This window comes from Schistocerca nitens, chromosome 2 (genome assembly GCF_023898315.1).
Source record: "Schistocerca nitens isolate TAMUIC-IGC-003100 chromosome 2, iqSchNite1.1, whole genome shotgun sequence".
Classification (NCBI taxonomy): domain Eukaryota; kingdom Metazoa; phylum Arthropoda; class Insecta; order Orthoptera; family Acrididae; genus Schistocerca; species Schistocerca nitens.
This window is the reverse complement of record NC_064615.1, coordinates 78,091,731-78,103,234: the sequence shown is the minus strand read 5'-3', so window position 1 is coordinate 78,103,234 and position 11,504 is coordinate 78,091,731. Positions and strand designations below refer to the sequence as shown.

The 11,504-nt window shown below is 41.4% G+C and overlaps 1 protein-coding gene across 4 annotated transcripts in view; it reads left to right on the top strand.

Annotated features, from left to right (window-relative positions):
• The first annotated feature begins 10,278 nt into the window (after window positions 1-10,278).
• Window positions 10,279-11,504, top strand: part of LOC126235753 (serpin B8-like) — a 125,017-nt gene continuing 123,791 nt past the window's right edge. For 3 of the 4 annotated variants that reach the window (XM_049944545.1, XM_049944548.1, XM_049944547.1), the window contains exon 1: window positions 10,279-10,345. The gene's annotated coding sequence lies outside the window, so the exon portion shown is untranslated. Of the gene's footprint in view, window positions 10,346-10,372; window positions 10,418-11,504 lie in introns of those variants that run through there. The other variant, XM_049944549.1, reaches the window with a different exon arrangement.

Genomic DNA, 11,504 nt, shown 5'->3' with positions numbered 1-11,504 from the left:
AATATGAAGAATAAGCAGTGTGTCCACGAGCAACTAAGCAATGCATTTGTCTCTCCGCACTGGCGTAACATACCATCATACAGTAAACTTACATAGTCCTATTAAAACACAGATTCTTCGTGTTTTTCTGGCTCCTGTAACAGATATTCTTCCAGTGAATGTCGCTCCAGACTAGGGTAGGAGACTTGGATACACAAAGTTAGGTGTGAAAAAAGATACTTGAAATGAGAACCAAATCGACGTTCTTTTACTATTCTGGACGTTACATGGAAGTGCCGGCCGCGGTGGTCTCGCGGTTCTAGGCGCTCAGTCCGGAATCGCGCGACTGCTACGGTCGCAGGTTCGAATCCTGCCTCGGGCATGGATGTGTGTGATGTCCTTAGGTTAGTTAGGTTTAAGTAGTTCTAAGTTCTAGGGGACTGATGACCACAGCTGTTAAGTCCCATAGTGCTCAGAGCCATTTGAACCATTTTTGTTACATGGAAGTCTCAATGAATAATTAATTAATTTATTCATTTTCGTTGATTCATTCTACGATTCACATAAACATAATCTGAAGTTATCAGGGAAGTTATCAGTCTCAGTTGCACATTTTGTAATACATTACATATTTCGATTTCTATGGATCATCTTCAGATCTAAAACAGTACACTTTCACTGACAAACCCGTGCTAATCCTAAAGCAGTCATGCACAAACCCTTCCATTCACGTTAGCAAGTTTATGGTAACGTATTTCCCGAAATCTGAACAGCTACTAAGCACGGATTGTTCTTAAATGAAAATGTTCGCAATACTGTTAAGTTTATCGGTGTCTACTGCACTCAAGTTCTTAGTCACCGATCTGATCAATATGCCACGCGGAATTACTATCTTTACTCATATACAAAATTATTTAAAAAATCCGTACTTTCAAAAAAAAGAGAAAAAAAACACCGGAATGAATATGCCTTCACTTTAAAACACTTTTGACCCTGGGCTCGGACTCAGACTGCTGTAAGCATTCTCTATCTCCAAGAGAAAAGACGCAGAAAGAATACTCCGTTCTGATTGGTCGATTTTCTTTGAGACCAATAGAAAAAAATTATTCTCCCGCGTTAGTCCGCGCTTTTCATGACTAACCAATCAACAAATAACACTTTCGAACTGTACTTTCTCCCAAAATAAATATTTAACATTCTGATATTTTGTTTATACTTATTAACTATTTTCATTTGCACTCGAATTAGTTTTCCTTTTACTATAAACTTACTTAACATATTATGCTACAAAATTCCCCATCATACAACGTTCATCAGTAGAACAGTGATCTACATATTTACTGTACACCACATTTACGCATCATTCACACTACTAAAAGCATATACAAAACGTAACAAACATAAATAAACAAAAAAGCCTTCAAGAAATAAACAGGGCAATTCACGAAAACATTCTCTTGGCCTGTTTCTTGAATGTCTCTCTGCACTACTGCACTCTGGTGGATGAAAATTAGAACTACGTACTCGACTGCACACGCTTCAGACCATCTGCCTTTGTGCAGGCACGAGTCATTCTCCCGATACACAAGCTCCAGACCGGAGCGATACAAGGCGCCACGCCTCACAACGGATGTCTTTTTCCTGTTTACCGTTTAAGCTATTTGTAGTTGTGAAATTGGCCTTCCTGGAAGAATGGTGGAAAATTTTGTATTTCTGCAGCTGGTAAAGACGTCTTCAAAAAACTGCATTGAAAGTGGTACAAACGTGAAAATTTTATATCGCTATAACCTGACATTTTTGCTGTAGAATAAAGTAATGCAGTATAAATGTATTGTGTTCCCACCATTATCATAACAGTAATTTTATAAAATCTTTATTTCAGGACAGAGTATGTAATATTCGTGGCTGCTTTAAAATATCCTGTTCTTTCATAAATAAATACACAATTTAAAGGAGCATTTATCTACGGATTTCTACCAACTAAAGTTCAATGCTCAGTCTCAACAACAAAGTAACTTGATTCAATTGTTAAAACCAATCAGGTGAAGAGATGAAACTGATGCCACATTTTAGAGGAAGTGTACATTTCGTTATTAATTACCCACTTAAAGAAAAAATTTTGAACTTTGTCTGAAAACGTTCTGTGATGCATCTGCAGTTACACCTCGATGCATTTAGATACTTCAGAATATACAAAAATCTAAAATTAGCAGTCCATGTGATAACCACTGTAAACATTGAAATCGTCCTGATGCAGTAACTGATGCGCTGACGGATGATATTGGAGCACACATTAAATGTCTACGGAAGGAGTCCAGCGAGTTCAGTAGACAAAAGTCTCAGACCTCGTACCCATCGCCCGATTCAGCTGTAAGTAACGCCTGTAGGCTTTTTGAAGGACGTGTATCTAAGTAGTCCAGCTAGTGAGCACATGTATAGAGATACTTTTAACTCTGAATTCAGTTTAAAATTTACTACTTCCGAATCATATACGTGTTAATATTTTGATGACCTTATTGCTGCAGATGATGAGGGAAAGAGACAAAAAATTCAGTTAGAAAGTAATCTCCACTATTTGAAAGTAAAATCAGCATACAAAACATTGCATACCGCATGTTGCATCTCTAGAAACCAAGTTCAACAAAGACTGCAGTGCCCTACATTATGACATTCGGGTATATATTATCAGGGGCAACTTACACAAGTAACCCTGCTCTCTTCAATAGAGGAGAAGGGGAAACTACAATGCACTTCTCGTATCATGAAAATGGGAATCAGCTGAAATTACCTCAGAATGTTTCATGTATGACAGACTTTAAGTGATAAAGGCGATTAATTGTTTGGCGTGATCGTTTTGTAGTGCACAACAACAAATGAACAATGATACTTTTGTACATCTACGTTGGTCCGGCAGGGTGTTTCACTACAGGCAGAGCAAGATTTTCTGGTTTTGGGCACAGCTTCCCGCACTACGACCATGGTTTTGCAGTACTTAAGAAAAAATTGAGAATACGGAATGTCCCGATTCCCTCTGAATGTATGTAATAGCTGAAGTTTGTTGAAGTATACCTTTTATTATAGGGGAAATGATCCAGTTGTTCTCAACGGTATTAAGTTCATTATAGTTTGGTTGAGCATCTAGTTATCTTGTAGGGGGGCTGTTTCTACAGTTCACAGTTGGACAAATCGCATGATGTTTCTAAGGTATTTTTGAGTTTATAACTTTGAGAATAACTATTCGATGCGTAATAGTATGGCTGCGACGAACGAAATTAATGAGAAACTTTTCACTGACTCTTGCCGTTTGGTTTCACTGGATGTTAAGGATCTATGATCCAATCGATCGAAATAATCAGAAAAAATACCTCATACACAGTAAAATTTCAGTTCAAGAGAGCACTGAATTCACTGAACTTGTACTGATGATTACAGGTTTTAACTATTTCACTTTTAATAATATGCTTTATATGCAAAACAATGTTTCAGCCGTGGGGTCCAGCATTTCAGGGACCATGTTTGACCTTTTGATCTATGACCTAGAAGATAAAGTTTTATAGTCTGATCAAGCCATCATGGGTTTCTTATAAACGTTATTTAGACGATACGTTGTCGCTTATTGATAGTACTGAGGAACACATAGAAGATACAGCAAAAAAGTTCAGTAACACCCACAGAAACATTGAGTAAACTATGTAGCACGAAACTGACGGCAATATGCAATTCTATTTTAACATCAAATGTAGGGAAATGAGCACGCGTTAACTGTTTACAAGAAACCGACAGCAGCTTATGCTGTGATTCCTAATGATTCATGCCATCCACAGGCTCATAAATAAACTGCCTCCCGTAATTCAGTGCCCAGGGCAGCCAACATGCCTATGACTGAGATGGAAAGATAGACGGAACTTAACGCCACTAAGAAGATAGCCATTATTGTTGCACAAAGGTAATAAGAACAGAAAGAATAAACTTAATGACAAAAATGAAAAGGGTCACTATGCCGTATTATAGAACAGTCTTGCAAAAGATCGCAAATATTTTTAAACCAGAATGAGATTTTCAGTCTGCAGCGGAGTGTGGGCTTATATGAAACTTCCTGGCAGATTAAAACTGTGTGCCCGACCGAGACTCGAACTCGGGACCTTTGCCTTTCGCGGGCAAGTGCTCTACCAACTGAGCTACCCAAGCACGACTCACGCCCGGTACTCAGCCCAGGTACTGGCAGAAGTAAAGCTGTGAGTACCGGGCGTGAGTCGTGCATTGGTAGCTTAGCCGGCACGGTAGCTCAGCGTGTTCGGTCAGACGTTTAGCTGCCCTCTGTAATAAAAAAACTGAGTTAACCGATGAACAACGAACTTAAACGGATGTCTTACGATGTCCGCCCCGAGCAGATGCAACGAACAAAATGAGATAAAAAAAAAAAAGGTTGGTAGAGCACTTGCCCGCGAAAGGCAAAGGTCCCGAGTTCGAGTCTCGGTCGGGCACACAGTTTTAATCTGCCAGGACGTTTCATTTTTAAACCACATGGTATTAAAAGAGCGCTCCACACAAACAGCCTAGTGCGTTGTAACCTGAAGCATGCTGTCGGTTAGAAGGTAAATAAGTTCGAAAGGTTTGGAATTTATAAAATTCAGCGCGCATCCTGTGATGCAAAGTATATTGGACAGAGAGTAAGAATATTTTCAGTATGAAGGAGCGTAAAGATACTTTCATACTAGGTAATTTTGACACATCAGATTTTGCGAAGCATGTGTTCGCAACAGGCCATCTCCTTAAGGGAACAAAAGAAGACTTGGAAATCTTGCACACTGAACAGAAAGGGAGGACACTCAACTTCCTGGAAGAACTGGACATAGTCGTTCATGAAACGAAACACTGCGACATTGTGAATGTGCACGCTACGGAATGAGATTTGTTAACGCTTTTTTAGAATTATTTTTAGGCAGATACATGTTTATAAATATGCAATGCCTTCTTGACAAAGTAGCCGAAAGCTGACGACCATAGACATAGGAGGTGAGGGAAATGCAGGCGACCAACAGAACAGCGTTATGGTTGACACAGTAGATGCGCGTGCGCAGCAATACCGCGGACATGTCAGTTAGCAACAACCTCTGCAGAAGCGTTGTCTTCACGCTCTTCGAGCCAAAGCGCAGATCAATAGGACGCGGCCTGGAGCAGTGTGCTGTGTGTGAGGGGACAGCCACTGACAGAAGGCGTCGATTTTAATGTAAGGCGACGACGCAGAGTCCAATGTGTGTTTATTCTTTTGTATCCCGCCTGGAAGGCGGCGCGTGGGTACTGGGTAGGAGCAGGAAAAGCTTGTAAGGTGTCAGGCAAATCCAACACCTTCCATGAAAACCCTGACATGATAAGCAAATTCAGTAGTATGTCACATAGCTCCGAATAAATCGTGACATTAAATTAACCAAAGTAATACGAGTAACGAGTGAGCAAATAGAATACCACAGACTAACACAAGAATGCCTTAATGCATGTCATACCTTCCCACCGTGAGACAGACGCATTTCCGAGGGGAGAAACGAGAACAGAAGCCGAGAGCAGAACCGTGTTAAGCGAGAAGGCCCTACGATAAGGGACGGACACCCACGTCGCCAGCTAACCGCTACGACTACACCACCCGCAAGCTTTTAGCGTGAGACTTTTTCGCGTCTCTGTTACGTTAGGACCATCCCCCAGCCCATGTTAAAAGCTAGAGCCCTCCAGAAGAACAGTATAGATCTTACGATAACACAAAAAGGGCTACACCACCCGCAAGTTTTAGCGTGAGACTTTTCGCGTCTCTGTTACGTTTGGACCCCCCCCCCCCCCCACCCAAGCCCATGTTAAAAGCTAGAGCCCTCCAGAAGAACAGTATAGATCTTACGATAACGCTAAAAGGACCACACCAGCTGCAAGTTTTAGCGTGAGACTTTTTCGCGTCTCTGTTACGTTGCAAACTTTAAAAACATTGCCCCACTACGAAAAGTATAACGTTTCTCATTGGATAGACAGAATTTTTGTAGGCGGAGCTTAAGGTTAACATTGAGACCCTGATTGGTCAGATGAAAACACAGCCAGATAGTTTTTTCTTAAACCAACTTCGGTAAATTGCAGTAAGGAGAAGTTAGGAGAGAGTTGCTTCCGAGACGGTGAGGTGAGCGGAGCTTTGCTGTCCGCCGCCCCCTGACAAACACCGACAAGGTAATGAACGCACGCGATGCTGCATAACAGCGCATAAAGCTTCACTCAGAACTGCAGAAGTCTCATCTGTTACACCCCCTTTTTGCGTAATACTAGTGTCGATCGTCAGTTAAAGCTCATGGTGTTCACATTTGCCACTTGAAGTACAAATCTGAAACGCGATGATTTTTCTGTTATATAGTTATTGAGAAGCCACATCAGCTACTGTAATTTACGACAAGTTAGATAAGTAATTAAAGATAATTGAGGGTCACTGTAGACCACTTTTGATAGTTTTCTCTCTTGTGAAACTTAATTTAAACCTAGATTATAGATATGATATGGCATAGGTCATCCTTCAATCCATTGTAGAACTTGGAAACCCATTCAGGGAATATTCGTTCACATTTTTGTTGAACGCAGTTGGTTTTTACCATCCTGTATTAAAACATTTTCTTTTATCAATAGTGCAATTTATAAACGATGTTTTGTGAGTAGAATAAAATTTCCAATGGTAAACTTAACTGCTTTTTCGACGTTATTTTACCAGCTAACTATAAATAGGAAAGCCTTGAACCCCTTCCACTAAATTTAGTTAGTATTAAGATTCCTTTACAGGGAGTGCAGTGGAGCTGACGCTGAAATCATTAAGTATTTGGTTATATCATCGCTAGTCTCACTGAACTCTTCTGAATTCTACATGTCATGTGTGGTCTGACGTCTCCTTACCAGCAACAGGTCCCAGGTTCAAACTAGTCAATTCCCTAAAAAACACGCTCAGAGCGTCGTTGCGCGAAAGTGGTAGGGAGACACGATATAGAACAAACAGACACCACGCAGAATGTTTAGAAGGTGAAAATCTCTCGGTAGTGCAGTGTGAATTAAAACCACCTTTACTTTAGCAACAAGAATAATACACAACTTTGCCCTGAGGTGCGAAGAAGCGAAGTTTCCCAGCCAACTGCTCTGGATGAAATGGGTGGACTCTGCAGTGGAGCTCGTAGATCTCAACAGCGCCGACTAGAGGGCGCTGTCGTCGGTGTCGGTCATAGTGCCAACCTAATAACTTTAAATCGCCGTGGCATCGTTGCTATCGATACCACATGATCCATTTTATTTTGGGAACGCTCAACTGTTAGACTTATTAGAGCTTCAAGTTCATGTAATAAGTTTTAGAACCTATTGATGAGAGCATCGTCTTTCGAAACGCGTTGTTGAGTTGTGTGTGTACAAAAATTATGGTTGAATGCCACCAATATATTATTCCTGTACATGGATGAATATGGCTGTGAAGAAAAGAGGCAGACCCGTCATAGCTTTTGCACCATCTGTGCACACATCTATGCAATTAGACCATGTAATGTGATGGTTGAGGGTGCTTCTGCTGACACAATTTTGAAAAGTTGGGTTCAGTTCTTGACAACTGGAGACGGATGTCTGGTTCCGCATCTAGACAGCTTCAGTACTTAGTTTTGTGGGCAGCATAGATCGAGAATCCAGATTCACACATGTATGTTGTGGCAAACGGAAGAAGTACACGTTTGGCCTTTTCAGCAAGGGGGTAGTATTTCTTGTTATCCAAACGGATCCAAAAGTGTGAGTAACCGTCAATGTCAAAACTTGATTTCATGGTAGGGTCTGTGGCAATTTCTATCAACAACTCATAATCATTTGATGATAGAATGTTCGGCTTTTTGGATACATTGAATGGGTTGACCACCCATTCGTATTTCTGCAGCTTCTCATCTTCAGCTTTTGGGAAATAATGCTCCTACAATGACATCAAGCTTGAGAGATGTTCCAGGATTTGATGAAACAAACTCTTCCCCAGCGCCAATGTTTTGTTTTTCAAAAACTCCTAGAGAAGAGGAAAACACTCAACCTCCCCCTCCTCGACACTCTCTGCACAAAAATTGATTTTCCTCTTGAATGCTCGAACTTTGTCGATAGCAGTGAACTTTGTTTCACTTTGCCCCTGGAGTGAAATATTCATTTCGTTCATTTTGGAGAAAATATCTGACGAATAGGCAAGTATACACTGCCAATTTTCGTCATTAATAAGGTCTGTTAATCTGGTGTTATGCTCCAAAAGCTTCCAATCTTAATTCGTACAACCGAGATAATGCATTCCCACGTGAGAGCCACCTCACTTCTGTGTGGAGAGGCAGCAGGGAGTGATGAAGGCTTCCCATATATTCACACAGTATTGTTAAAAGTCTTGACTTCAACAGCCATGATTTTATGTAGTTAATGATTTGAGTGGATTCGTCTAAAACTTTCTTGAACGAAACAGGCATTTGTTTCGTAGCTAAAGCGTATCTGTGGGGAGCACAATGACTACTGCCGCAAATCATGGCGTTTTCTTTTATTTTCTTTATCGCTCCGACTGTAGGACCCGTCATAGCTTTTGCACCATCTGTGCACACATCTATGCAATTAGACCATGAAACTTCGTTAGTCCTTAAAAAAATCATCCAATAGACGGAATATTTCAGCACCTGTTGTGTTGGCAGGTACTGGTCTGCACAATAAGAGGTTCTCCTCAAAACATCCAGAATATTCATAACGGACAAAAGCTAATAAAATCGCTAATCCTGCAACATCAGTGGATTCATCTATCTGCAGAGAAATGAATTGTGTTGGATGCGAGAAACAAGAGTGTCTTTCACATCATTTGACATGTCAACATTGCGTCTCTTGACAGTATTGTTTGACAATGGGACCGAAGATAGAAGCTTTACTGCCTTTTCGTCTAGCATGCAAGAAACAATATCATTAACACACGGCTTTATGAGATTTTCTGCAATGGTATGAGCTTTGCCTGTTTTTGCCACTCGATAACTAACCAAGAACGAAGCTTTTAATGAATTTTCAATAATTGTTTTTGCATGAGTTTTCATGCAATGGTGAGAAGCAGCTAGTTCAGCACTCTTCCTTTTGAAAAAAATCGATGTCTTTAGCCTGGAAATCCGGGTGAGTATCTTCAAAATGACGGCGCAATTTAACTGGAACCATTGAACTGTTTGGAAGGACTCGCGCACAAATTACACACTGATTTTTACCCTCATTTGTCTCCACAAAGCCCATTTCTGAATATCTTTCGTTGTACTTACGCATCTTGGTTATTCCACTTCCACAGGATATTGCAACCAATGGAGTACTTGCACCGTTTACACACAATAAATCCGGCTTTGGAGCTTCTTGTCGTCCTCCCTCCTCATTCATTCTAATTGTTGGGGAGGCGATGGAGAAACTGCACCCTTCTTCAATGATTCTGACTTCAGCCACCGATCCATATTAGAAGTAATAAACAGGTCAAAAATCGATTTATGAAATAGGTAGTGCACTGACAAAGCAAGTTTAAGATTTAATGAGGCCCGGGGCCGCACACGTGCCAGCGAACGCTGTGATTGGTCTACAAAGCTCGCTCCGCGCCTGCGTAAAAGGTTTCAGCGCATCTAGCGGCGTGAACCGGCGCACAAACGACCCCCATATTGTTGCGAAACAGTCGATCAGAGAAGCCGCATTCTCTGGCACTAAACTGTGTATGCGTTCTCACTTGGAAACCGCAAAGGCTGCTTGGGAATACGACCTGATGTAAAAGTACACATGTTTTTCACACGAAAAAAGTGATGAATTTTATTTTCAAATTTTTATTCAATAATTCTACTTATTATTTTACACGATTTGGTGAAAGGTGGTCGAGACCCCTAAGGGGTCCGCGGACCACACGTTGGGAAGCCCTGCCCTAGATGGTAAGTTGCCGTAAGATTAGTTTGACAGGTTGTTAGCACGTCACCAGTAGCAATGTTATACGTGAAGCTAGTCCGTTTCCTCTCTCGTTTCACCGTAGCCACTCGCACCTTATTCAGACATTTCTCTTTGGTTAACACACTCACGCTTCTTTGCAGCAGTCAGCAGCAAGGAAACAGTTTTGGGAATCGTGTCGTAGGACATTGCTACAGAGCTGTCAACTGCAGAAAATGACCTTGACTGCATGTGCGGAGAGGACGTCGGCAGCGATGCGAGGAAAAAAATGTGGTAATGGGTTTCGCGCTACAAGATGACGTCAGAGCTTCCCGGCGTCGAAAATAGCAGGTATATACTCTGCGGGGAAGGCCACCACGGCAGTTAGTCGCAGCTCGTGCCGAGAGGTGTCTCCCGCTTCGCTGTATCCTCTCTTGTAAGTAATCTTATCGATTGCTGATAGCTACGTAACACCGCAGTCCTACTTGTTAACCACACGGGCGTGAAGGTAAGTCAGTTAAACTGTTGATATCCCGTTGTCACCTGCACGATAAAGTCCGAGCAGTATTTGTTGGATATCGAGTCTACCTATCATGCAAAACACCTGTTTTTCGTATAGACCGAAACACGTTTCAGCATCTTTGTGCCATCGTCAGTGGCGTTTCTTTATTTAAATCTCTGAAATGTGAAGATGTTCAAGTGACGAGTAATCTACGAAAATTAGGTCTAAAACTGATTTTGTTTGTTGTCTTAATGTTTGATTCACATTGTACAGTTATGCAGGACCCTCTGTATAGTATGTGATCGTGGTAGCTTCTCATCTGCAACTAAATTATGTTAATATGAAATTGGTTAGTGAGTTAACGAACCACTTTATATCTAAACTTAATTTGTTGTGTGGAAATATTTCGTGCATGTGCTTTACGAATACATAGTTTAGCTTTGTTAATCCTTTCTAATCTGCGATCCCATGAGTTACTGAGAATCACAAGTACTACACGCGTTTTGCATAAATCTCCTTTGTAAATAACACATTCAACTTTGCCAAAACAAACTGTGTGGCAAACATCATTCTCGCGACTGAAGCGAGACCAGTATTGGGAATGCAGGCGAGTTTCTCTTCTTCCTCTATCTCCTCGTTGCGGATAGCCGAATCACTCGTTTTCTCGATATATTTAACGCGGAATGTACATAATGCAGCTGAGAGAAATTAAGTTATGTCTCAGTGCAATGGTCGGCCTCTCTAGCAGAGTGGTGAACGCGACAGACCCTAATGTGGGGGGCTAGGTTCGATTCCCTGTACGGCCAGGGAGTTTTACCGCTCGTGGTGCCGAAAAGCTGCCTGATTGAGAGGTGGCGGCTCCAAGGTCGAAACGTCGACAACGAAAAATTCCTTACCGATTGATGCCGTGCTTGCGGAGTGTTTTAGCATCTGTCATTGGCTGATAACAGCGATTAGATCTTTCTGTGCTTGTAATAATTAGGAATCTGTCAAACACATAAGAGGAGAGGAACAGAAGATAAACATATCGAGTACATCTACTAGTTAGATGATGATGAAGTCCCATACTCCTTCACACTGCACAGGGGAACGA